The sequence below is a fragment of the Carassius gibelio genome, chromosome B23 (genome assembly GCF_023724105.1).
Source record: "Carassius gibelio isolate Cgi1373 ecotype wild population from Czech Republic chromosome B23, carGib1.2-hapl.c, whole genome shotgun sequence".
NCBI lineage: Eukaryota > Metazoa > Chordata > Actinopteri > Cypriniformes > Cyprinidae > Carassius > Carassius gibelio.
The window spans coordinates 4,110,883-4,137,047 of record NC_068418.1 but is presented as its reverse complement, the minus strand read 5'-3'; the positions used below and the strand labels follow the sequence as shown (position 1 = coordinate 4,137,047).

The 26,165-nt window shown below is 40.2% G+C and overlaps 1 long non-coding RNA gene across 2 annotated transcripts in view; it reads right to left on the bottom strand.

Moving 5' to 3' along the window:
* LOC128011157 (uncharacterized) overlaps window positions 1-24,415 on the bottom strand; it is a 128,143-nt gene extending 103,728 nt beyond the window's left edge. Inside the window, exon 1 of one of the 2 annotated variants that reach the window (XR_008182483.1) lies at window positions 24,094-24,415. This is a non-coding gene — a long non-coding RNA (uncharacterized LOC128011157). The remainder of the gene's footprint in view (window positions 1-24,093) is intronic. The other variant, XR_008182482.1, reaches the window with a different exon arrangement.
* Window positions 24,416-26,165: the final 1,750 nt, after the last annotated feature.

Below are 26,165 nucleotides of genomic sequence, written 5' to 3'. Positions count from 1 at the left end.
GCGTCATCTATACACTTTCAATAGAGTGCGCCTCGAGCTATGTTTCACGTACATGTACAAAAATCGGTATACACATGTAACACACCAATACCTACAAAAAAGTCTCTTGGTACGAAATCCGAATCCCAACAGGAAGTCGGTTATTTAGAATTTTCTCTGCAAAATTGGCGTTGTTTTTGCCATTTTCAGGGGTTGTACTTTAACGAACTCCTCCTAGAGATTTATTCAGATCAACACCAAACCTGGTCAGTGTAATCTTAAGCCCTTTGCGATGTTAAATTGCGAAGATCTTTAGATTTCGTTAAAGGGCGTGTCCATGGCGGCCTGACAAATTTCGATGTTTCGCCATGAAAGAGGAAGTTGCTGTAACTCAGACATACAATGTCCAATCTTCCCCAAACTTCACATGTTAGATAAAACTTCTGCCCTTAACAGATCTACATGCCCACATTCAGTTATAGTCATAGCGCCACCTATTGGCAACAGGAAGTGACATGTTTTACGCTGCAACAAACTACTCCTATAATTTTTTTTTAGATTAAGATATATTTTGTGGTCAGTCTAATCTAAAGGCCTGTGCAATGTTAACTTTTGGAGATCTTGAGTTTTTGTTAAAGGGCGTTTCCATGGCGCCATGACAAAATTTGATGTCTTGCCACAGCAAGAGAAGTTGTTGTAACTCAAGCATAAAATGTTCAATCTTCCCCAAACTTCACATGTTTGATAAGAGTCCTGGCCTGAACACCTCTGAAGGCCAATATTCCATTATAATGATAGCGCCACCTGCTGGCAACGGTAAGATTGGAACATATACGGAATATACTTTGATATATTCCAATCATATTTATGACTTTAAATGCATATTTCTCACCCTTAACCTTTTTACTAATGCCACTCGCTGGCGGGGAGCCCGGGTGCGAGGGCCCGTTCATCGCTGCTTGCAGCTTTAATTATTATTATTATTATTATTATACTTCTCCAAAATGAATCGCATTTTTGAGGGCCTAAACATACTCAAAAAGTCATGAAACTTTGCACACACCTCAGAACTGACGAAAATTTACATCTGATATGGGTTTCAGAAGTGGGTGTGGCAAAATGGCTCGACAGCGCCACCTATAGACATTCAACCGTGTGCGCCTCGAGCTATGTTTCATGTACATGCATGAAAATTGGCACACACATGTAACACACCAATACCTACAAAAAAGACTCTTGGACCAAAATTCTAAACCGAACAGGAAGTCGGTTATTTTTAATTTTATGAGCAAATTTTTTGTCATTTTTGTCATTTCCATGCGTTGTATTTTAACGAACTCCTCCTAGAGATTTATTCAGATCAACACCAAATTTGGTATACCTAATCTAAAGGCTTTTGCGATGTTAAATTGCGAAGATTTTGAGTTTTCGTTAATGGGCGTGTCCGTGGCGGCCTGGCGAATTTCGTTGATTCGCCATGAAAAATGAAGTTGCTATAACTCAGACATACAATGTCCAATCTGCCCCAAACTTCACATGGTTGATAAGACTCTGGAGCTGAATAGATTGACATGCCCATATTCAGTTATAGTCATAGCGCCACCTGTTGGTAAAAGGAAGTGACATATTTCACGCTGCGATGAACTACTCCTAGAAATTTTATGACATCAATGTCTTTTTTGTGGTCCGTCTGATCTAAAGGCCTGTGCAATGTTAAGTTGGGAAGATCTTGAGTTTTCATTAGAAGGCGTGTCCATGGCGCCGTGACGAAGTTCGATGTCTCGCCATGGGAATGAAAGATGTTATAACTCAGGCATAAAATGTCCGATCTTCCCCAAACTTCACAGGTGTGATTAGAGTCCTGGCCTGAACACATCTGAAGGCCAATATTCCATTGGGTGTTGCAAAATGGCTTGATAGCGCCACCTATACACTTTCAATGGATTGCGCCTCGAGCTACGTGTCACGTACATATACAAAAATCTGTACACATATGTAACACACCAATAGTTACAAAAAAGTCTCTTGGTATGAAATCCGAATCCCAACAGGAAGTCGGTTATTTTGAATTTTCCCTGCAAATTTGTTGTTGTTTTTGCCATTTTCAGGGGTTGTACTTTAACGAACTCCTCCAAGAGATTTATTCAGATCAACACCAAACTTGGTCAGTGTAATCTTAAGCCCTTTGCGATGTTAAATTGCAAAGATCTTGAGGTTTCATTTAAAGGCGTGTCCATGGCGGCCTGACAAATTTCGATGTTTCGCCATGAAACAGGAAGTTGCTGTAACTCAGACATACAATGTCCAATCTGCCTCAAACTTCACATGTTAGATAAGAATTCTGCCCTTAACAGATCTACATGCCCATATTCAATCATAGTCATAGCGCCACCTGCTGGCAACAGGAAGTGTCATGTTTTACACTGCAAAGAACTACTCCAAGAAATAAGAAGTTGTTGTAACTCAGGCATGAAATGTTCGATATTCCCCAAACTACACATGTTCGATAAGACTCCTGGCCTGAACACATCTGAAGGCCAATAATCCATTATAATGATAGCGCCACCTGCTGGCAACAGGAAAATTGGCACATATAAATTACTTTGACATATTCCACTTATATTTACGATTTGAAATGCATATTTCTCACCTTCACCTTTTTACTAAAGCCACACGATTGCGGTGAGCCCGGGTGCGAGGGCCCGTTCATCGCTGCTTGCAGCTTTAATTAGGGCTCAAGCCTGGAGGGCGAGAGCCCTATTGTTTTCCTTAGGATTATTTTTTATTATTATTATTATTTTTTTCCAACGTTACGGGGGCTTTTGGGGTCCTTAACATGCTCGAAAACTCTTGAAAATTGGCACACACCTTGGAACCTGCGGCCATTAGGGCTGGGCAGAGACAGATATACGGGCGTGGCACAGGGGCTCTACAGCGCCCCCTGGAATACTGAGGGCCATATATCATACATACTTGCACGTAGACACACGAAATTCGGTACACATGTAGATCTCATCAAACCAAACAACTTTTGTACTGCATGTCATAGGCTCAGGAAGTTGGTTATTTAGGGTTTAGTATTCATATTTTTCGTCAAAGTTGTGGGGGCTTTTGGGGTCCTTAACATACTCAAAAACTCTTGAAAATTTGCGCACACTTTGGAATCTGTGGCCTTTAGGAGCCTGCAGAGGCTGGGACCCGGGCGTGGCACAAGGGCTCTACGGCGCCCCCTGGATCACAGTCAGAAATGTTGATGTATAGCTCACACATACTCACACATATGCATATGAAACTCAGTACACATATAGATCTCATCGTGCCGAACAACTTTCGTATTGCATGTCATAGGCTCCGCCCAACAGGAAGTCAGCTATTTAGAGTTATGTAAAAAGCGCATGCTCTGGAATTTGAAATACTTGTCATAGGTTTTTTTGCAGATTGCCACCAAATTCGGTCAACATGATCTCAAGACATTGGGGATGAAAAATTGCCAGGGGATTTTTGATATCTCTAACGGTTTGCTCGTGGCGAGGTGTTGAAATTATGGCGAGAAATGAGAAACAGGAAGTGTCTAATACCATCCACATACATTTCCTGATTTTAATCAAACTTCATCAGATTATTCTTTGTATGATGTCGATCGCATATATGTGACTATTAGGAGTCAAAGTTATAGCGCCACCAACTGGCAGCAGGAAGTGTGTCATTTTCAAAATGCTTTGAATTCAGCATCTTATTATTACTCAATTTGCTTCAAACTTCATCAGAATAATGTTAAAACACAGCCTATATAAATCTGCTGGGGGGATATTGATATCTAAAAATATTGTTGCCGTGGCAACATGTTAAACTGGAATACTTCTCAGGTGATTTTGAGGCATATAACATGCTTAGAATTTCATCAAACTCAGAACACATATCAGTATTTATGATAACTAGACACTGGCAAAAGTTCATAAGAGGGCGTGGAAGAGGCACTCTATAGCGCCACCTTTTGTCAAAAGTGGGGGGGTTAGTTTTAGCTACAGACACCAAACTCGGTACAAAAATTGTTCTCATCAAGACGGACAACTTTCTAATTCACAGTCATCAGCTACGATCAACAGGAAGTCAGCTATTTTGATTTGAATGTGGATTTTTTTTTTACATTTAGCTGTGAATTAATGCATACTGCTCAGAGGAGAGTAACACTATACACACCAAATTTTGTCTACATGATGCCAAAACATTTTAAACAACTTAAATTGCCAATAGATTTTGGATAGCTTGAACAGTTTTGTCTCTGTGATTTTTTTTAAATGACATTAAAAATGGAATTATTAATTTTCCTGCATTTTTTAATTCCAAACACTTCAAAACCTTTTTTCATACAGACAAAAAGTCATTCTGAGTAAATATGGATAGTTTCACGACTTTACAACACTGTATGGGTAACAGAAAATTAAAAAACTGTCAGACATCTCATCTCACTTCTGTCCCTCTGTTTGAGTGTGTGTGCTTAGACTTCCATTGTCTGAGAGAAATTGCGCCCCTACAGGTGCAATTAACGGAGTTTTAGTTTCTCTTTTAAATCGGTTAAAATACAAATAAATACTTAGATTTAATTCACACTGACAAGCTAAACCAACATATATGATTATTACCGGGTCAGGGCTCATTAATAATTGATGTGTGGTCAGTGATACGTGAGAAACAGGAGAGATTAATCACCGCTCTGAGCAGGAGCGTGTGGAATGACGAGCTCAGAAAAAACGAGTTTATTCTTGTTTCATAGCTATTAAGAATAAAGTATTGCAGCGATATCACACAATTCACAAATTAGAACACACCAAGAGCTAAATTAAGATGTTTTTGAACTGTTTGTGTGAAAATTAAATATTTGTGGCTGCCTATCTGAAATCACCGCTCCGATCAGCGCGCACAGTGCCACAAGTTCAAAACTAACAAATTTATTCTTGTTTAAGAGCTTTTTAAAATAAAATATTGCCATAAATGCACACAATACACACATTATAACACAACAAGAGCTAAATACAGGTGTTTGTGACCCGTTTAAGTGTGCAAGACTATTTGAAAGCGCGACTGGCACAATAACATATATCTCTCGAGCTGCAGGATTCTGCCTTTCGTCGTACGAACGAACACATCACGGACAAGATTATTTCAAAATACATAATAGCTTGGCGAATATAAACGAAAACAGCCACGTGAACATAAACTGTTGAGAAATAAATCTGAAGTGGATCTACTGGATTTGAATATTAAGTGACCGCATATACCAGCTGCTTCTGTCTTCAATTTTAATCTATATAAATAAAAAAGGAGACTCATTTGTCTTGGCTGCTTTTTTAATGTAGCGTATTTATTTATTTACTTTTTTATACATTTTGTATAATTTCATAGTTTATGTATTACAATTGTAAAAACAAAAATAAATTTAGCCACTCACATAGAAATATCTTAGGCCTTATCCTTTTCTGACAGTTTTAGGGATTTTAAAAAATCCTAAAAAACCTTATTTGTGCTGCAAATAATAATTTCAAACTCATTTGATACTGACCTATGACATCCTCTGACATGCTATTTATTTGAATTTACATAATGTCATGGATGTAACAGTAAATCTGTTCAGCTCACAGATGAAGACTAAGCTGTAATGCAAGCAGAACACTTATAAATCATTTAAGGATTTGATAACACTGTAAAATAATGTCTTATTTGCTAACATTAGTAAATGCATTGGTAACACTTTATAATAACTGCACTCATTAGTAAATAGTCAGTTCGTGCTTTATAAAGTCTTGTCCCAACATTAATAGTCATTAGTAAGCAGCTTATAAATACAGCTATAAATAACTTTTTCTTGGTTTATAAGGACATATTTTAAAAAGGAGAGTAAAGGGTCTGTTATCTTCCTAAGAAAAATAAAAATAAACAAACACAACACAGATTGATACAGAAATATTTATTTCAATATGCAATAAAAGGAAACTGTACACTTGAATTATATATATATATATATATATATATATATATATATATATATATATATATATATATATATATGTGTGTGTGTTGGTATGTGGGAAGCACAGTTTTTGAGTGCACTGTAGACTTGCTCTCCAGGTGGATTCTGGTTGTATGCAGTCCATAAGGTATGGCTTTGTGTGTACATGTGAACAAGGAGAGGACACAAGAAGTTTGAGATCATTTTTAATGGAGTTCAAGTAATAAAGAAAGACATTTGTTATGCATCTACATCCGTCTGCATGGACTCTGTACGTGTTTTAAACTTGCTAACCCCTATTATCAACGGCATTGGAAAGCCAATACACACACACAGACACATGTATATATATATATACTTGATAAAAAAAAAAAAAAAAAAAAAAAAATATATATATATATATATATATATATATATACTTGATAAAATATATATATATATATATATATATATATATATATATATATATATATATATATATATATATATATATATATATATATACTTGATAAAATATATATATATATATTTTTTTTTTTTTTTTTTTTTTTTATCAAGTGTACAGCTGTACAGTTTCTTTTTATCCATCTTGAAAAAATATTTCTGTGTTCTGTATCCCTCTGTGTTGTGTTTGACTTTTTAGTTTGGTAGATGAATGTTCCTTTAAATCTCATTTGTGAATGATTTAAATGTATAAATAGTCTTTGCTTTAGATGAGCTCACAAAGGACTGTCACCATTAGGACTCCCTATGCATAGGGCCCGGGATCTTGTGCAGCGCCCCTGCTGACAACTAGAATAATGTTATAATACTTAAAGTATGAAAATACAATGATTGAACTTTATAGCTTAAGAACAAAACATTTATAGCTGTATTTATGAACTGTTTAATAATGCCTATTAAAGGAGTGCTATTATTATTTTTCAAATTTAGTTATACTGTAATGTTGTTGTTTCAGCATAAAAAAAAGTTCTGCAAAGTTACTAAGCTGAAAGTCCAATTCAAAAGGAGATATTTTATTTCACAAAAAACACTTTTTAAAAACTATAATGAACAAATTGTTTGGACTACAACAAATATTGTCCGGGATTTGTGATTTCACAAATATGGACGAATGGGATGAGAATTGGTTGAGCTGCACTATAGAAAGCAACGAGTGTGATACATATGTAGTTGACCATGAAGCCTGGAAGAGAAAAACAAAACTCCTTATATTCAGGTGTGAAGAATTATTAGGCATTTTTTCCTTTACTGATAAAATAAGCCCAAAAAAAGGTTTAACTCAGATTGAAAAATGTGTTTCTAAAGTTATATATATTGTTCTGTGAATGTGATTTCAAAGTCTAGATGATTCGGATTAACCCTTTAATTGCCGTATCCCTTAAAACCTGACTGCCAGAGTGCTATTGTGAATGCATGTGCCCGCTTGGCACAGTTTACCTGATGCCACAGGGGTGGTGTTGCACTGATGGCTTGAGCCCGCCATCGCTGCTTGCAGCTATATTTAGGGCCCGAGCACCGATGGTGTGAGGACCCTCTTGGAATTGCTCCGTTTATTATTATTATTATTATTAGGGCCCGAGCACCGATGGTGTGAGGACCCTATTGGAATTGCTCCGTTTATTATTATTATTATTCCGCTTCTCCAAAATGAATCGCATTTTTGAGGGCCTAAACATGCTCAAAAAGTCACCAAATTTTGCACACGCCTCCGAACTGGCGAAAATTTACGTCTGATATGGGTTTCAGAAGTGGGCGTGGTAAAATGGCTCGACAGCGCCACCTATGCACGTTCAGCGGTGTGCGCCTCGAGCTACATTTCACGTACATGTATGAAAATCGGTACACACATGTAACACATCAATACCTACAAAAAAGACTCTTGGAGCAAAATTCTAAACCCAACAGGAAGTCGGTTATTTTTAATATTATGAGCAAATTTTGTGTCATTTTTGCCATTTCCATGCGTTGTATTTTAACGAACTCCTCCTAGAGATTTCTTCAAATCAACACCAAATTTGGTATGCCTAATCTAAAGGCCTTTGCGATGTTAAATTGCGAAGATTTTGAGTTTTCGTTGAAGGGCGTGTCCGTGGCGGCCTGGCGAATTTCGATGACTCGCCATGAAAAATGAAGTTGCTATAACTCAGACATACAATGTCCAATCTGCCCCAAACTTCACATGGTTGATAAGACTCTGGAACAGAATAGATTGACATGCCCATATGCAGTTATAGTCATAGCGCCACCTATTGGCAACAGGAAGTGTCATATTTTATGCTGCGAAGAACTACTCCTAGAAATTTTATGACATCAATGTATTTTTTGTGGTCAGTCTAATCTAAAGCCCTGTGCGATGTTAAGTTGTGAAGATCTTGAGTTTTCGTCAAAAGGCGCGTCCATGGCGCCGTCACGAAGTTCTATGTCTCGCCATGGGAATAAAAGATGTTATAACTCAGGCATAAAATGTCCGATCTTCCCCAAACTTCACATGTTTGATAAGAGTCCTGGCCTGAACACATCTGAAGGCCAATATTCCATTATAATGATAGCGCCACCTGCTGGCAACGGTAAGATTGGCACATATATGGGATATACTTTGATATATTCCACTTATATTTATGACATTAAATGCATATTTCTCACCGTTCACGTTTTTACTAAAGCAACTCACTGGTGGTGAGCCCAGGTGCGAGGGCCCGTTCATCGCTGCTTGCAGCTTTAATTATTATTATTATTATTATTATTATTCTTCTCCAAAATGAATCGCATTTTTGAGGGCCTAAACATGCTCGAAAAGTCATGAAACTTTGCACACACCTCAGAACTGGCGAAAATTTACGTCTGATATGGGTTTCAGAAGTGGGTGTGGCAAAATGGCTCAACAGCGCCACCTATAAACGTTCAACGGTGTGCGCCTCGAGCTACGTTTCATGTACATGTATGAAAATCGGTATACACATGTAACTCTCCAATACCTACAAAAAAGTCTCTTGGAGCAAAATCCAAAACCCAACAGGAAGTCGGTTATTACTAATATTATGAGCAAATTTTGTGTCATTTTTGTCATTTCCATGTGTTGTATTTTAACGAACTCCTCCTAGAGATTCATTCAGATCAACACCAAATTTGGTATGCCTAATCTGAAGGCCTTTGCGATGTTAAATTGCGAAGCTTTTGAGTTTTCGTTAATGGGCGTGTCCGTGGCGGCCTGGCGAATTTCGATGATTCGCCATGAAACAGGAAGTTGCTATAACTCAGACATACAATGACCAATATGCCCCATACTTCACATGTTTGATGAGTCTCCTAACATGAACAGATTGACATGCCCATATTCAGTTATAGTCATAGCGCCACCTATTGGCAACAGGAAGTGACATATTTTACACTGCGATGAACTACTCCTAGAAATTTTATGACATCAATTTTTTTTTGTGGTCAGTCTAATCTAAAGGCCTGTGCGATGTTAAATTGTGAAGATCTTGAGTTTTCGTAAAAAGGCGTGTCCATGGCGCCGTCACGAAGTTCGATGTCTCGCCATGGGAATAAAAGTTGTTATAACTCAGGCATAAAATGTCTGATCTTCCCCAAACTTCACATGTGTGATAAGAGTCCTGGCCTGAACACATCTGAAGGCCAAAATTCCATCAGTTGTGGCAAAATGGCTCGATAGCGCCACCTATACACTTTCAACAGAGTGCGCCTCGAGCTATGTTTCACGTACATGTACAAAAAACGGTATACACATGTAACACACCAATACCTACAAAAAAGTCTCTTGGTACGAAATCCGTATTCCAACAGGAAGTCGGTTATTTTGAATTTTCTCTGCAAAATTGGCGTTGTTTTTGCCATTTTCAGGGGTTGTACTTTAACGAACTCCTCCTAGAGATTTATTCAGATCAACACCAAACCTGGTCAGTGTAATCTTAAGCCCTTTGCGATGTTAAATTGCGAAGATCTTTAGATTTCGTTAAAGGGCGTGTCCATGGCGGCGTGACAAATTTCGATGTTTCGCCATGAAAAAGGAAGTTGCTGTAACTCAGACATACAATGTCCAATCTGCCCCAAACTTCACATGTTAGATAAAACTTCTGCCCTTAACAGATCTACATGCCCACATTCAGTTATAGTCATAGCGCCACCTATTGGCAACAGGAAGTGACATGTTTTACGCTGCAAAAAACTACTCCTATAATTTTTTTGAGATTAACATATATTTTGTGGTCAGTCTAATCTAAAGACCTGTGCAATGTTAACTTTTGGAGATCTTGAGTTTTTGTTAAAGGGCGTTTCCATGGCGCCATGACAAAATTTGATGTCTTGCCACAAGTTGTTGTAACTCAAGCATAAAATGTTCAATCTTCCCCAAACTTCACATGTGTGATAAGAGTCCTGGCCTGAACACATCTGAAGGCCAATATTCCATTATAATGATAGCGCCACCTGCTGGCAACGGTAAGATTGGCACATATATGGGATATACTTTGATATATTCCACTTATATTTAGGACATTAAATGCATATTTCTCAACGTTCACCTTTTTACTAAAGCAACACGATGGCGGTGAACCCGGGTGCGAGGGCCCGTTCATCGCTGCTTGCAGCTTTAATTATTCTTATTCTTCCACTTCTCCAAAATGAATCACATTTTTGAGGGCTTAAACATGCTCAAAAAGTCATGAAACTTTGCACACGCGTAAAGCCAGGTGAAAATTTTCGTCTGATATAGGATTCAGAAGAGGGTGTGGCAAAATGGCTCGACAGCGCCACCTATACGAAGAAAATCAACAGCCTTCGAGCTATGTTTCACGTACATGCACGAAAATTGGCACACATATGTAACACACCAATACCTACAAAAAAGACTCTTGGAGCAAAATTCTAAAACCAACAGGAAGTCGGTTATTTGTAATATTGTGAGCAAATTTTGTGTAATTTTGGTCATTTCCATATGTTGTATTTTAACGAACTCCTCCTAGAGATTTCTACAAATCAACACCAAATATGGTATGCCTAATCTAAAGGCCTTTGCGATGTTAAATTGCAAAGATCTTGAGTTTTCGTTGAAGGGCGTGTCCGTGGCGGCCTGGCGAATTTCGATGATTCGCCATGAAAAATGAAGTTGCTATAACTCAGACATACAATTTCCAATCTGCCCCAAACTTCACATGTTTGATGAGACTCCGAACCTGAACAGATTGCCATGCCCATATTCAGTTATAGTCATAGCGCCACCTATTGGCAACAGGAAGTGACATATTTTACGCTGCGATGAACTACTCCTAGAAATTTTATGACATCAATGTCTTTTTTTGGTCAGTCTAATCTAAAGGCCTGTGCGATGTTCAATTGTGAAGATCTTGAGTTTTCGTTAAAAGGCGTGTTCATGGCGCCGCGACGAAGTTCGATGTCTCGCCATGGGAATAAAAGATGTTATAACTCAGGCATAAAATGTTCGATCTTCCCCAAACTTCACATGTGTGATAAGAGTCCTGGCCTGAACAGATCTGAAGGCCAATATTCCACCGGGTGTGGCAGAATGGCTCTATAGCGCCACCTATACACTTTCAACGGAGTGCGCCTCGAGCTATGTTTCACGTACATGTACAAAAACTGGTACACACATGTAACTCACCAATATCTACAAAAAAGTCTCTTGGTACGAAATCCGGATCCCAACAGGAAGTCGGTTATTTTGAATTTTCCCTTCAAAATTGGTGTTGTTTTTGCCATTTTCAGGGGTTGGACTTTAACGAACTCCTCCTAGAGATTTATTCAGATCAATACCAAACTTGGTCAGTGGAATCTAAAGCCCTTTGCAATAATAAATTGCAAAGGACTTGAGGTTTCGTTAAAGGGCGGGTCCATGGCGGCCTGACAAATTTCGATGTTTCGCCATGAAAAAGGAAGTTGCTGTAACTCAGACATACAATGTCCAATCTGCCCCAAACTTCAAATGTTGGATAAGACTCTTGACCTGAACAGATCTACATGCCAATATTCAGTTATAGTCATAGCGCCACCTATTGGCAACAGGAAGTAACATATTTTACACTGCGACAAACTACTCCTAGAAATGTTATGACATCAATGTCTTTTTTGTGGTCAGTCTAATCTAAAGACCTGTGTGATGTTTAGTTGTGAAGATCTTGAGTTTTTGTTAAAAGGCGTGTCCATGGCACCGTGATGAAGTTCAATGTCTCGCCATGGGAATAAAAGATGTTATAACTCAGGCATAAAATGTCCGATCTTGCCCAAACTTCACATGTGTGATAAGGGTCCTGGCCTAAACAGATCTGAAGGCCAATATTCCATGGGGTGTGGCAAAATGGCTTGATAGCGCCACCTATACACTTTCAACGGAGTGCGTATACACTTTAAACGGAGTGCGCCTCGAGCTATGTTTCACGTACATGTACAAAAATCGGTACACACATGTAACACACCAATATCTATGAAAAAGTCTCTTGGTACGAAATCCGAGTCCCAACAGGAAGTCAGTTATTTAGAATTTTCTCTGCAAAATTAGTGTTGTTTTGGCCATTTTCAGGGGTTGGACTTTAACAAACTCCTCCTAGAGATTTATTCATATCAACACCAAACTTGGTCAGTGTAATCTAAAGCCTTTTGCGATCTCAAATTGCGAAGATCTTGAGGTTTCGTTAAAGGGCGTGTCCATGGCGGCCTGAGAAATTTCGATGTTTCACCATGAAATAGGATGTTGTTGTAACTCAGGCATAAAATGTCCAATCCTCCCCAAACCTCACATGTTCGATAAAAGTCCTGCCCTGAACACATCTGAAGGCCAATATTCCATTATAATGATAGCGCCACCTGCTGGCAAATGGGAGATTGGCACATATATGGAATAAACATTGATATATTCTACTTATATTTATGAGTTTAAACGCATATTTCTCACCGTTCACCTATTAACTAAAGCCACTCGCTGCCGGTGAGCCTGGGTGCGAGGGCCCGTTCATCGCTGCTTGCAGCTTTAATTATTATTAGGGCCTGAGCACCGAGGTGCGAGGACCCTCTTGTATCTGCTTTGTTTATTATTATTATTATTATTATGGCTCAAGCCTGGAGGGCGGGAGCCCTATTGTTTTCCTTAGGATTATTTTTTATTATTATTATTATTATTATTATTATTATTATTTTCTAACGTTACGGGGGCTTTTGGGGCCCTTAACATGCTTAAAAAGTCTTGAAAATTGGCACACACATTGGAACCTGAGGCCATTAGGGCCGGGCAGAGACTGATACACGGGCGTGGCACAGGGGCTCTACAGCGCCCCCTGGAATATGGAGGGCCATATATCATACATACTTGTACGTAGACGTACGAAACTCGGTACAAGTATAGAACTCATCAATACAAACAACTTTCGTATTGCATATCATAGGCTCCGCCCAACAGGAAGTTGGCTATTTAGGGTTTATTATTCATATTTGTCATCAAAGTTGTGGGGGCTTTTGGAGTCCTTAACATACTCAAAAACTCTTGAAAATTTGCACACACCTTGGAATCTGTGGCCTTTAGGAGCCTGCAGAGGCTGGGACCCGGGCGTGGCACAGGGGCTCTACGGCGCCCCCTGGAACACAGTCAGAAATATTGTTGTATAGCTCACACATACTTGCACGTATTAATATGAAACTCAGTACACATATAGATCTCATCGTGCCGAACAACTTGCGTATTGCATGTCATAGGCTCCGCCCAACAGGAAGTCAGCTATTTAGAGTTATGTAAAAAGCGCATGCTCTGGAATTTGATATACTTGTCATAGGTTTTTTACTCGATTGCCACCAAACTCGATCAACATGATCTCAAGACATTGGGGATGAAAAATTGCCAGGGGATTTTTGATATCTCGAACGGTTTGCTCATAGCGAGGTGTTGAATTTATGGCGAGAATTGAGAAACAGGAAGTGTCTAATACCATCCACATACATTTCCTAATTTTAATCAAACTTCATCAGATTATTCATTGTATGATGTCGATCGTATATATGTGACTATTAGGAGTCAAAGTTATAGCGCCACCAACTGGCAGCAGGAAGTGTGTCATTTTCAAAATGCTTTGAATTCAGCATCTTATTTTTACTCGATTTGCTTCAAACTTCATCAGAATAATGTTAAAACACAGCCGATATAAATCTGCTGGGGGGATATTGATATCTAAAAATATTGTTGCCGTGGCAACATGTCAAACTGGAATACTTCTCAGGTGATTTTGAGGCATATAACATACTTAGAATTTCATCAAACTCAGAACACATATCAGTATTAGTGACAGCTAGACACTGGCAAAAGTTCATAAGAGGGCGTGGAAGAGGCACTCTATAGCGCCACCTTTTGTCAAAAGTGGGGGGGGTTAGTTTTAGCTACAGACACCAAACTCAGTACAAAAATTGTTCTTATCAAGACGGACAACTTTCTAATTCACAGTCATCAGCTACGACCAACAGGAAGTCGGCTATTTTGATTTGAATGTGGATTGTTTTTTACATTTAGCTGTGAATTAATGCATACTGCTCAGAGGAGAGTAACACTATACACACCAAACTTGGTCTACATGTTGAAAAAACATTGAGGAACTTAAATTGTGAATGGGTTTTGGATAGCTTGGATGGTTTTGTCGTGGTGATTTTTTTAAATGACAATAAAGATGGAATTATTCATTTTCCTGCATTTTTAAATTCCAAACACTTCAAAACCTTTTTTCATACAGAAAAAAAGTTATTCTGAGTAAATATGCATAGTTTCATGACTTTACAACACTGTATGGATAACAGAAAATTAAAAAACTGTCAGACATCTCATATCACTCTGTCCATCTGTTTGAGTGTGTGTGCTTAGACTTCCATTGTCTGAGAGAAATAGCGCCCCTACAGGTGCAGTTACCGGCTAAAAAAAGGGAGGAGACTGTCTTTTGGTTTCACTTTTAAATCGGTTAAAATACAAATAAATACTTGGATTTAATTCACACTGACAAGCTAAACCAACATATATGATTATTATCAGGTCAGGGCTCATTAATAATTGATGTGTGGTCAGTGATACGTGAGAAACACGAGAGATGAATCACCGCTCTGAGCAGGAGCGTGTGGAATGACGAGCTCAGAAAAAAACGAGTTTATTCTTGTTTTATACCTATTAAAAATAAAGTATTGCAGCGATATCACACAATTCACCAATTAGAGCACACCAAGAGCTAAATTAAGATGTTTTTGAACTGTTTGTGTGAAAATTAAATATTCGCGGCTGCCTATCTGAAATCACTGCCTCTGATCAGCGCGCACAGTGTCACAAGTTCAAAACTAACGAATTTATTCTTGTTTAAGAGCTTTTTAAAATAAATTATTGCCATAAATGCACACAATACATCCATTATAACACAACACGAGCTAAATGCAGGTCTTTTGTGACCCGTTTAAGTGTGCAAGACTATTTGAAAGCGCGACTGGCAGAATAACATATATCTCTCGAGCTGCAGGTTTCTGCCTTTCGTCGTAAGAACGAACACATCACGGACAAGATTATTTCAAAATACATAATAGCTTGGCTAATATAAACGAAAACAGCCACGTGAACATAAACTGTTGAGAAATAAATCTAAAGTGGATCTACTGGAATTTAATATTAAGTGACCGCATATACCAGCTGCTTCTGTCTTCAATTTTAATCTATATAAAAAATTAAACTCATTCATCTTGGCTGCTTGTTTAATGTGTGTACGTATCTATTTATTATTTTGCTCTAACAAGACTTAATCTATATTTAATTAAATCAATTACATTTTATTTTACATTTTATTTTTCCATTTCTGCATCTAAACGCCTAAAAACTATTGTATACTATTGTTAGCAATTTCTTTATCGTCCAATTTATCTGGTGTACACGCTTTTATTTTCATAATAAACTTGTTTGTTAGATTATACACAGTTATAGTGGTCTATAATAAATATTGACAGGTTTTATTCAAGCTGTTTAGAATGATTGCCTTAGGCTAATTTTTTAAAATGTAAATCCAAAAAAATAAAAAAATAAAAATAAATAAAAAACATTGGAAAAGAATAACTTGTACTTTTTTATACATTTTGTATAGTTTCATAGTTTATGCATTATAGTTATAAAAACAAACAAATTTAGCCACTCACATAGAAATCTTAGGCCTTATCCTTTTCTGACAGTTTTAGGGATTTTTAAAAATCCTAAAAAAACCTTATTTGTGCTGCAAATAATAATTTCAAACTAATTTGATACTGACCTCTGACATCCTGTGACATGATATTTATTTGAATTTACATAATCTCATGGATGTAACAGTAAATCTGTTCAGCTCACAGATCAAGACTAAGCTGTAATGCAAGCAGAACTTTCACAAATGCTTGTAGGTCAATAAAATCATTACAAAACACTTACAAATCATTTAAGGAATTTGATAACACTGTAAAATAATGTCTAATTTGTTAACATTAGCAAATGCATTGATAACACTTTATAATAACTGCACTCATTAGTAAATAGTCAGTTCATGCTTCATAAAGCCTTGTCCCAATATTAATAGTCAGTAGTAAGCAGTTTATAAATACAGCTATAAATAGCTTGTTCTTGGTTTATAAGCACATTTATTAAAAAGGAGAATAAAGGGTCAGTTATCTTCCTATGAAAAATAAAAAAAAATAAAAATAAACAAACAACACAGATTGAGACAGAACTCAGAAATGTTATTGTGGATTTATGATAAACTCAGCCTGTAAATGAATTCATACTCCTCCAAGAAGACACAAGTAGTTCACACCAAACTTTTTTAACATGAAGCCAATATACTGAAGATGTTAAATTGCGAATGGGTTTAGAATACCTTAAATGGTGTGACCATAGCGATTTATTAAAGTAACATAAAAAAAATACAATAGTTATTTTACTATATCTTTAAAATTTTTAATTCCAACTCTTCATAATTTTTTATATACGTAGAAGTCATCATTTGAAGGAAGCACAGTAAGTTTCATAGCTTTATCATTTTCAAGAGCCAGCATAAAATTAAAACTATCATAACATATAAATCAAGCTTGCAATTGTTAGTACCAATAATGTCCACCAGATGGAGATATAGGATTACTTTTAAATAATTATTGTAGAAACAAGTATGATTTAAATCATTTATAGAAATCTTTCAAAGAAAAATAATATAAATTTTTTGTATTTTACTGATAAAATGACCCTCACTTTATTAGAATAACAAGCTGAAGTATTGTGAACTGTATATTAAGAATAATTCTTCATAGGCTTTATGGACAGATACGTTTTGAGTGACTCTTGAAGGATCAGCACCACATCCTCTTTTACCACTGTTTAAAGAATGTATCTTACAGATCAGGTGCGGATGAATTTTGAATAGCTTGAATGGTTTTGTTGTGGTGATTTTTTTAAATAACAGTAAAAAAGTAACCAGTAAATGTCTTTTATTTTTTTAAGTGCAGCTTCTAAACACTTCAAAAAAATGTACACATAGAATTTTTTACAGAACTGCCACTTTCCTGGAGTCTCAGAATTACAATGTGTCAGGTTCTGAGAAATCAAAGATTCCAAAAAATGATTTACTTAGAATACCATGAAGTATTGTGAAATACTATATATTAAGACTTTATATATAGGCTTTATGAACCGATTAGAGTGACTCGTGAAGGACCAGCACCACCTCCTCTTGTCTGATGGTTTGAGGAATATATCTTCCAGAATCCGGGATTAAGTGTGACGGCTCGTAAGAGAGGAGGAAGCAATTGCAGGTAATTAGAATGGTTGTTTATTGATGGTAGAAAATACAGCGAAACTGAAGGATGAAGGCACAGTCCAGGATGTGGACAATGGTGACGGAAGGTCTACAGTGGCGTGAGAAGTGCTGGCTGGTGAAGTCGGTGGTGACGGTGTGTACGGTCAATGGATGAAACCAGGAAGTGACCGGAACACTCACACGAAGACGACAACACGAACACAATCCAGAACACTAACACGGGAGACGGTAATCCAACAGGGAGACTGCAACATGAGTGAGGATCTGACAACAGACAGAGAGCGAGGTGAGTATATGTAGCTGAGGGGTGATGAGGATCAGCTGGAGCGAGACAATCAACACCCAGGTGACCACAATCAACTAAACGAGCACATGGAGACAACGTAAGTACAAAAACAACCACAAAACATGACACGGAGGAAACCCTGGATTTCCTACCGTGACAGTACCCTCTCCCCTAGGACGTCACCTGATGTTCCCAGCCTGCTTTACCTGTAGATTGTAATCATCTATAAGGTGGTGATCCAATATGTCCCGAGCAGGAACCCAGCTTCTCTCCTCCGGACCGTAACCCTCCCAATCCACCAAGTACTGAAATCCGCGTCCCCTCCGTCTAGAGTCCAGAATACGATTAACCGAATAGGTGGTTTCCCCATTAACGAGACGAGGCGGGGGGGGAACCGGGGCAGGCGGATTAAGACGGGAAGAAATCACCGATTTAATTTTGGACACATGGAACACGGGATGAATCCTCCTGTACGCCGGAGGAAGGCTAAGACGCACGGTTACCGGATTAATAATTTTGGTAATAGAAAACGGGCCAATAAATTTGGGAGCAAGTTTGTTAGAAACGGAACACATAGGAATATTCTGGGTAGAAAGCCACACTCTTTGACCGACGACGTAACGGGGAGGCTTCGACCGGTGGCGATCGGCCTTAGCCTTGGTGCGCGACCTAGCCTGGAGCAGAGCTCTGCGAGCTCTGGTCCAGGTGCGGTGACACCTCTGGACTAGTGTGTGTGCGGAGGAGACCGAAACCTCGGATTCCGTACTGACAAAATTAGGTGGTTGGTACCCTAAACTACACTTAAATGGAGACATGCCCGTAGATGACACTGGCAAAGAATTGTGTGCGTACTCCACAATTGAGAGTTGCTGACACCAGGACGAAGGATTATTGGAAGCCAAACATCGCAAAACCCTTTCGACATCCTGATTGGCTCGCTCGGTTTGACCATTGCTCTGGGGATGGAACCCGGACGAAAGACTAACAGTCGCTCCTAACAATTTACAGAATTCTCGCCAAAATCTGGACACAAATTGGGGACCCCTGTCAGAAACCACGTCTGTCGGAAGGCCATGTATACGGAAGACGTGGTCAATGACAGCTACCGCTGTTTCCTTGGCTGATGGCAATTTGGGCAAGGGAATGAAATGAGTCGTCTTCGAGAACCGGTCCACTACGGTTAAAATCACGTATTGCCCTTAGAGGGCGGGAGGGCGGTAATGAAATCTAGCGAGATGTGGGACCAGGGTCTCGAAGGGACAGACAGCGGTAAGAGTAACCCCTCTGGAGGTCGATTGGAAGTCTTCCCAATAGCGCAAACCGAACAAGCCAAGACGAAGTCGTGGACGTCACGAGCCATACCAGGCCACCAAAATCGTTGCATGACTAGAAACCTAGTTCTACTAACCCCTGGGTGACAAGCAACACTGGAACAATGACCCCACTGGAGAACGTCTGACCGTAACCCCTCCGGCACAAACAATCGGTTCGGTGGGCAACGAGCCGGGGTGTTACCCGTTCTAAGGCAGTCAAAACCTTCGTTTCGACCTCCCATCTGAGCGCGGAGATAATGATGGTCCCCGGTAAAATGGGCTCGGGAGTGGCAGTACGATCGGAATGCTCAAAAAGACGGGATAAAGCATCGGGTTTGATGTTTTTGGAACCCGGCCGGTAAGAAAGTGTAAAATCGAAACGACCGAAAAATAATGCCCACCGAGCCTGCCTGGAGTTAAGTCTTTTGGCGGTTCTAATGTATTCGAGATTCTTATGGTCCGTCCATACAATGAAGGGTACACCCGACCCTTCAAGCCAGTGACGCCATTCTTCCAGTGCAAGTTTGACTGCCAACAACTCTCGATTACCAATGTCATAATTAACCTCCGCAGGGGATAAACGGTGAGAATAATACGCGCAAGGATGAACCCTTTCGTCTGAGGATGTGCGCTGGGACAACACTGCTCCTACCCCCACCTCTGACGCGTCGACCTCCACTATGAATTGACGTGAGCGATCAGGGGTGACGAGAATGGGAGCCGAAACAAAGCAACTCTTCAGTTTGGTAAACGCAGCCTCGGCTGCGTCTGACCACCTGGACGTCAATCTAGGGGAGGTCAAAGCGGTCAGAGGCGCGGCTAGTTGGCTGAAATTGCGAATGAAACGCCGGTAAAAATTGGCGAACCCCAGAAATCTCTGCAGGGCCTTGCGAGACTCTGGGGATGGCCAATCTGCCACAGCCTTAACCTTATCAGGGTCCATGCGAACACCCTCAGTCGAAATGATGTGTCCTAGAAAAGAAACAGACTGTGCATGAAAAACGCATTTCTCCGCCTTGACAAACAACCCATTCTCTAGCAACCGCAGAAGCACTCGTCGTACGTGTTGCACGTGTTCCTGGAGAGACGAAGAAAAAATCAATATGTCATCCAGGTAAACATATAAATAGATCGACCATGTCTCGTAACACGTCATTAACGAGTGCTTGAAAGACTGCCGGCGAGTTGGATAGCCTGAAGGGCATGACGCAATACTCAAAATGGCCTCTAGGGGTGTTAAAAGCAGTCTTCCACTCATCCCCCTCCCTGATGCGGACCAAATGATAAGCATTACGTAAGTCCAATTTAGTGAAAACAGACGCTCCCTGCAACCTCTCAAAAGCTGAAGACATAAGCGGTAAAGGATAGGTATTCTTTACCGTTATGTTGTTCAACCCCGCGGTAGTCAATGCAAGGTCGCAAGGATCCGTCCTTCTTTCCCACAAAAAAGAACCCCGCCCCCGCTGGAGAAGAGGAAGGGCGGATGAACCCCGTTGCTAGAGAACTGGATATATATTTCTCCATGGCCGCCGTCTCTGGAATAGACAAGGAATATAACTTGCCCTTAGGCGGAGAAGTACCTGGCAATAACTCTATCGCGCAGTCATAGGGACGATGAGGAGGAAGAGAATCAGCCCGAGACTTACTGAACACCTCCCTCAGGTCGTGGTACTCCGCGGGCACGTTAGCCAAATCCACTGCCTCCCCCTGAAACACAGACTCAGAAACATTAACACCAGCAGACAAAAGACAAGACAAATGACATTCCTCGCTCCAGCTAACCACAGATCCGAGAAGCCAATCGATCCTTGGGTTGTGTTTCTGGAGCCAGGTGTGACCGAGAACAATGGGGGATAGAGGTGAGTCCGTGATGAAGAATGACATCTCTTCCGTATGGTTTCCAGCTGTGATGAGCGAAACCGGTAGAGTGGTCTGTGTGATGATCGGCAGTTTGTGTCCGTTGAGTGCAAAAGGTGCAATGGGGTGTTTGAGGGAGGTGAGAGGAATGTTGAGCTTCCTGGCGAATTTGCAGTCCATGAAACTGCCCTCGGCCCCAGAATCCACCAAAGCGTGAAGATTAAGTGCGTGGGTAGACCACCGTAGACTCACCGGAAGGAGTGTCGATGTAGATGAGGTCTTCTTGGCAGAGATCCCACCCGATAGTAGCCTCGGTTTTACTATCGGGCTTGGTCTTTTACCGGACAGCGCTGGATGTGATGTTCTTGGCTGCCACAGTATAAACACAGTCCCAGGGATCTCCGCCTGATCCTCTCCTCCCGGGAGAGCCGAGCTCGCCCCACCTGCATGGGTTCAGAATCTCCAGGTGGGCTGACCGCAACTTCTGAGCGCGGACGCTGAGCCTCCGGTCTGGTCGCGAGAACAACTCTCCCCCTCCGTCTGTCGGCTTGGTCGAGTCGGTTGTCTATCCTGATGGTGAAGTCAATAAGACCATTGAGAGAAGTGGGAAGTTCAGCGGCGCGGATCTCCTGTTGGATGCGGTCAGCCAACCCATGCAGGAAGTGATCCCACTGCGCCTCTTCGTTCCACTTACACTCCGCCGCCAGGGTGCGGAACTCGATGGCATAGTCGGATACGGACCTCTCTTCCTGGCGTAGATCCGTGAGAAGTCTAGCCGCCTCCCTCCCGGCGACGGAGCGGTCGAAGACTCGTCTCATCTCCACCGAAAGGGTGTGGAACGATGCACAGCAGCTGTCCTGGTTCTCCCACACCGCCGTTCCCCAGAGGGCAGCCCTCCCCGTCAGTAGGGACAAGACGAAAGCCACCTTCATCTCCTCGGTGGTGAACGTGCGGGGCTGTAAGGCGAAGTGTAGAGAACAATGTGACAGAAATGATCGACAAAAGATTGGCTCACCCGCATATTTCTCAGGAATGGGGAGGCGTGGTTCGGGCTGGGAAATCCCTCCGGAGACGATCGGCGGTGTGGGTGGCGTGGGAGGCGCAGCGGGTGGCGGTTGTTGCTGTTGAGCCTGGAGAGCGAGCTCGGACACCTTCGTCACCATTGCTTGGAAGGCTCGACCCATCTCATCTATCGCCTTGTCTTGGCGCTCCATACGATCACCGACTCTCTGTAGAATGTCCTCTAGATGAGATGGGGAGCGATTGCCTGCTGCTTCCATGATGGTCAGATCCTACTGTGACGGCTCGTAAGAGAGGAGGAAGCAATTGCAGGTAATTAGAATGGTTGTTTATTGATGGTAGAAAATACAGCGAAACTGAAGGATGAAGGCACAGTCCAGGATGTGGACAATGGTGACGGAAGGTCTACAGTGGCGTGAGAAGTGCTGGCTGGTGAAGTCGGTGGTGACGGTGTGGACGGTCAATGGATGAAACCAGGAAGTGACCGGAACACTCACACGAAGACGACAACACGAACACAATCCAGAACACTAACACGGGAGACGGTAATCCAACAGGGAGACTGCAACATGAGTGAGGATCTGACAACAGACAGAGAGCGAGGTGAGTATATGTAGCTGAGGGGTGATGAGGATCAGCTGGAGCGAGACAATCAACACCCAGGTGACCACAATCAACTAAACGAGCACATGGAGACAACGTAAGTACAAAAACAACCACAAAACATGACACGGAGGAAACACTGGATTTCCTACCGTGACATTAAGATTTAGGAGCTCATTTTTATTCCACCTCCTTTCCTGAAAGTCTGTCTTGCAGAATTGACTAAAAATTAATCTTCACATTAATTCCTAATTATTTTGCAATTATTTTTGTCAGTTCTTCTTGACCTGTTTTTTTTTTTTTTCTTCTTCTTTTCTGACCTCATGACCCAGTCAGCATTTTTGTACAATGGTCAAGTCTTAACTTATCCATTTCTGTATTGCATTTGTGTTTGATATTTCTCATGGGTATTTCATAATTTTCGACTTTGAGTTAAAACAGTTTGAGTTAAAACTCTTTTTTAGTGCATTTCATCTGTAAAAGAAAACATGCCTAATAATTCTGCACATGAATATAAGGAGTTTTTCTCTTCCATCTTTCCTGGACTATTGTATAGCACTCATAAATTATTAAATAAAAAATAATGGTAGTTATTAAGATTGATATGGTTTGGAATTGGTAAAATGTGCTTGGAAAAAAATCACAATAAAACAATGTTTTAATGTTTAAGTTTGGAATATTAACTGACATGAATGAATGCTATATAAATATTGTTCATGTTAACATAATGTTTATAAATGAAATCTTATCGTAAAGTGTTACTAAAGTTATATATATATATATATTGTTCTGTGAATGTGATTTTAAAGTCTAGATGATTCGGATTAACCCTTTAACCGCCATATCCTTTAAAACCTCACTGCCAGAGGGATATTGTGAATGCATGTGCCCGCTGGACACAGTTTACCTGATGCCACCGGGGTGGCGATGGCATTGGTGGCTTGAGCCCGCCATCGCTGCTTGCAGCTATATTTATTATTCTTCTTCTTCTTCTCCCGAAAGAATCGCATTTTTGAGGGCTTTAACATGCTCAAAAAGTCATGAAACTTTGCACACGCGTCAAACCTGGTGAAAATTTTCGTCTGATATAGGATTCAGAAGAGGGTGTGGCAAAATGGCTCGACAGCGCCACCTATACCAAGAAAATCAACAGCCTTCCAGCTATGTTTCACGTACATGCACGAAAATTGGCACACATATGTAACACACCAAAACCTACAAAAAAAGACTCTTGGAGCGAAATTCTAAACCCAACAGGAATTCGGTTATTTTTAATATTATGAGCATATTTTGTGTAATTTTGGTCATTTCCATGTGTTGTATTTTAACGAACTCCTCCTAGAGAGTTCTTCAGATCAACACCAAATTTTGTATGCCTAATCTAAAGGCCTTTGCGATGTTAAATTGCGAAGATCTTGATTTTTCGTTGAAGGGCGTGTCCGTGGCGGCCTGGCGAATTTCGATGATTCGCCATGAAAAATGAAGTTGCTATAACTCACACATACAATGTCCAATCTGCCCCAAACGTCACATGTTTGATGAGACTCCGAACCTGAACAGATTGACATGCCCATATTCAGTTATAGACATAGCGCCACCTATTGGCAACAGGAAGTGACATATTTTACGCTGCGACGAACTACTCCTACAAATTTTATGACATCAATGTCTTTTTTGTGGTCAGTCTAATCTAATGGCCTGTGCCATTAGATGTCAATATTCCACCGGGTGTGGCAGAATGGCTCTATAGCGCCACCTATACACTTTAAACGGAGTGCGCCTCGAGCTATGTTTCACGTACATGTACAAAAATTGGTACACACATGTAACACTCCAATACCTACAAAAAAGTCTCTTGGTACGAAATCCGGATCCCAACAGGAAGTCAGTTATTTTGAATTTTCCCTTCAAAATTGGTGTTGTTTTTGCCATTTTCTGGGGTTGTACTTTAACGAACTCCTCCTAGAGATTTATTCAGATCAACACCAAACTTGGTCAATGTAAGAGTCAGACTCAGACATACAATGTCCAATCTGCCCCAAACTTCACATGTTGGATAAGACTCTTGACCTGAACAGATCTACATGCCCATATTCAGTTATAGTCAAAGCGCCACCTATTGGCAACAGAAAGTGACATATTTTACACTGTGACAGACTATTTCTAGAAATTTCATGACATCAATGTCTTTTTTGTGGTCAGTCTAATCTAAAGACCTGTGTGATGTTTAGTTGTGAAGATCTTGAGTTTTTGTTAAAAGGCGTTTCCATGGCGCCGTGATGAAATTCGATGTCTCGTCATGGGAATAAAAGATGTTATAAATCAGGCTTAAAGTGTCTTATCTTGTCCAAACTTCACATGTGTGATAAGGGTCCTGGCCTGAACAGATCTGAAGGCCAATATTCCATTGGGTGTGGCAAAATGGCTCGATAGCGCCACCTACAAACTTTCAACGGAGTGCATATGCACATTCAATGGAGTGCGCCTCGAGCTATTTTTCACGTACATGTACAAAAATCGGTACACCCATGTAACACACCAATACCTACAAAAGTCTCTTGGTACGAAATCCGAATCCCAACAGGAAGTCGGTTATTTAAAATTTTCTCTGCAAAATTGGTGTTGTTTTGCCATTTTCAGGGGTTGTACTTTAATGAACTCCTACTAGAGATTTATTCAGATCAACACCATACTTGGTCAGTGTAATCTAAAGCCCTTTGCGATAATAAATTGCGAAGGACTTGAGGTTTCGTTAAAGGGCAACAGAAAGTGACATATTTTACACTGTGACAGACTATTTCTAGAAATTTCATGACATCAATGTATTTTTTGTGGTCAGTCTAATCTAAAGACCTGTGTGATGTTTAGTTGTGAAGATCTTGAGTTTTTGTTAAAAGGCGTGTCCATGGCGCCGTGATGAAATTCGATGTCTCGTCATGGGAATAAAAGATGTTATAAATCAGGCTTAAAGTGTCTTATCTTGTCCAAACTTCACATGTGTGATAAGGGTCCTGGCCTGAACAGATCTGAAGGCCAATATTCCATTGGGTGTGGCAAAATGGCTCGATAGCGCCACCTATAAACTTTCAACGGAGTGCATATGCACATTCAATGGAGTGCCCCTTGAGCTATTTTTCACGTACATGTACAAAAATCGGTACACACATGTAACACACCAATACCTACAAAAAAGTATCTTGGTACGAAATCCGAATCCCAACAGGAAGTCGGTTATTTAAAATTTTCTCTGCAAAATTGGTGTTGTTTTGCCATTTTCAGGGGTTGTA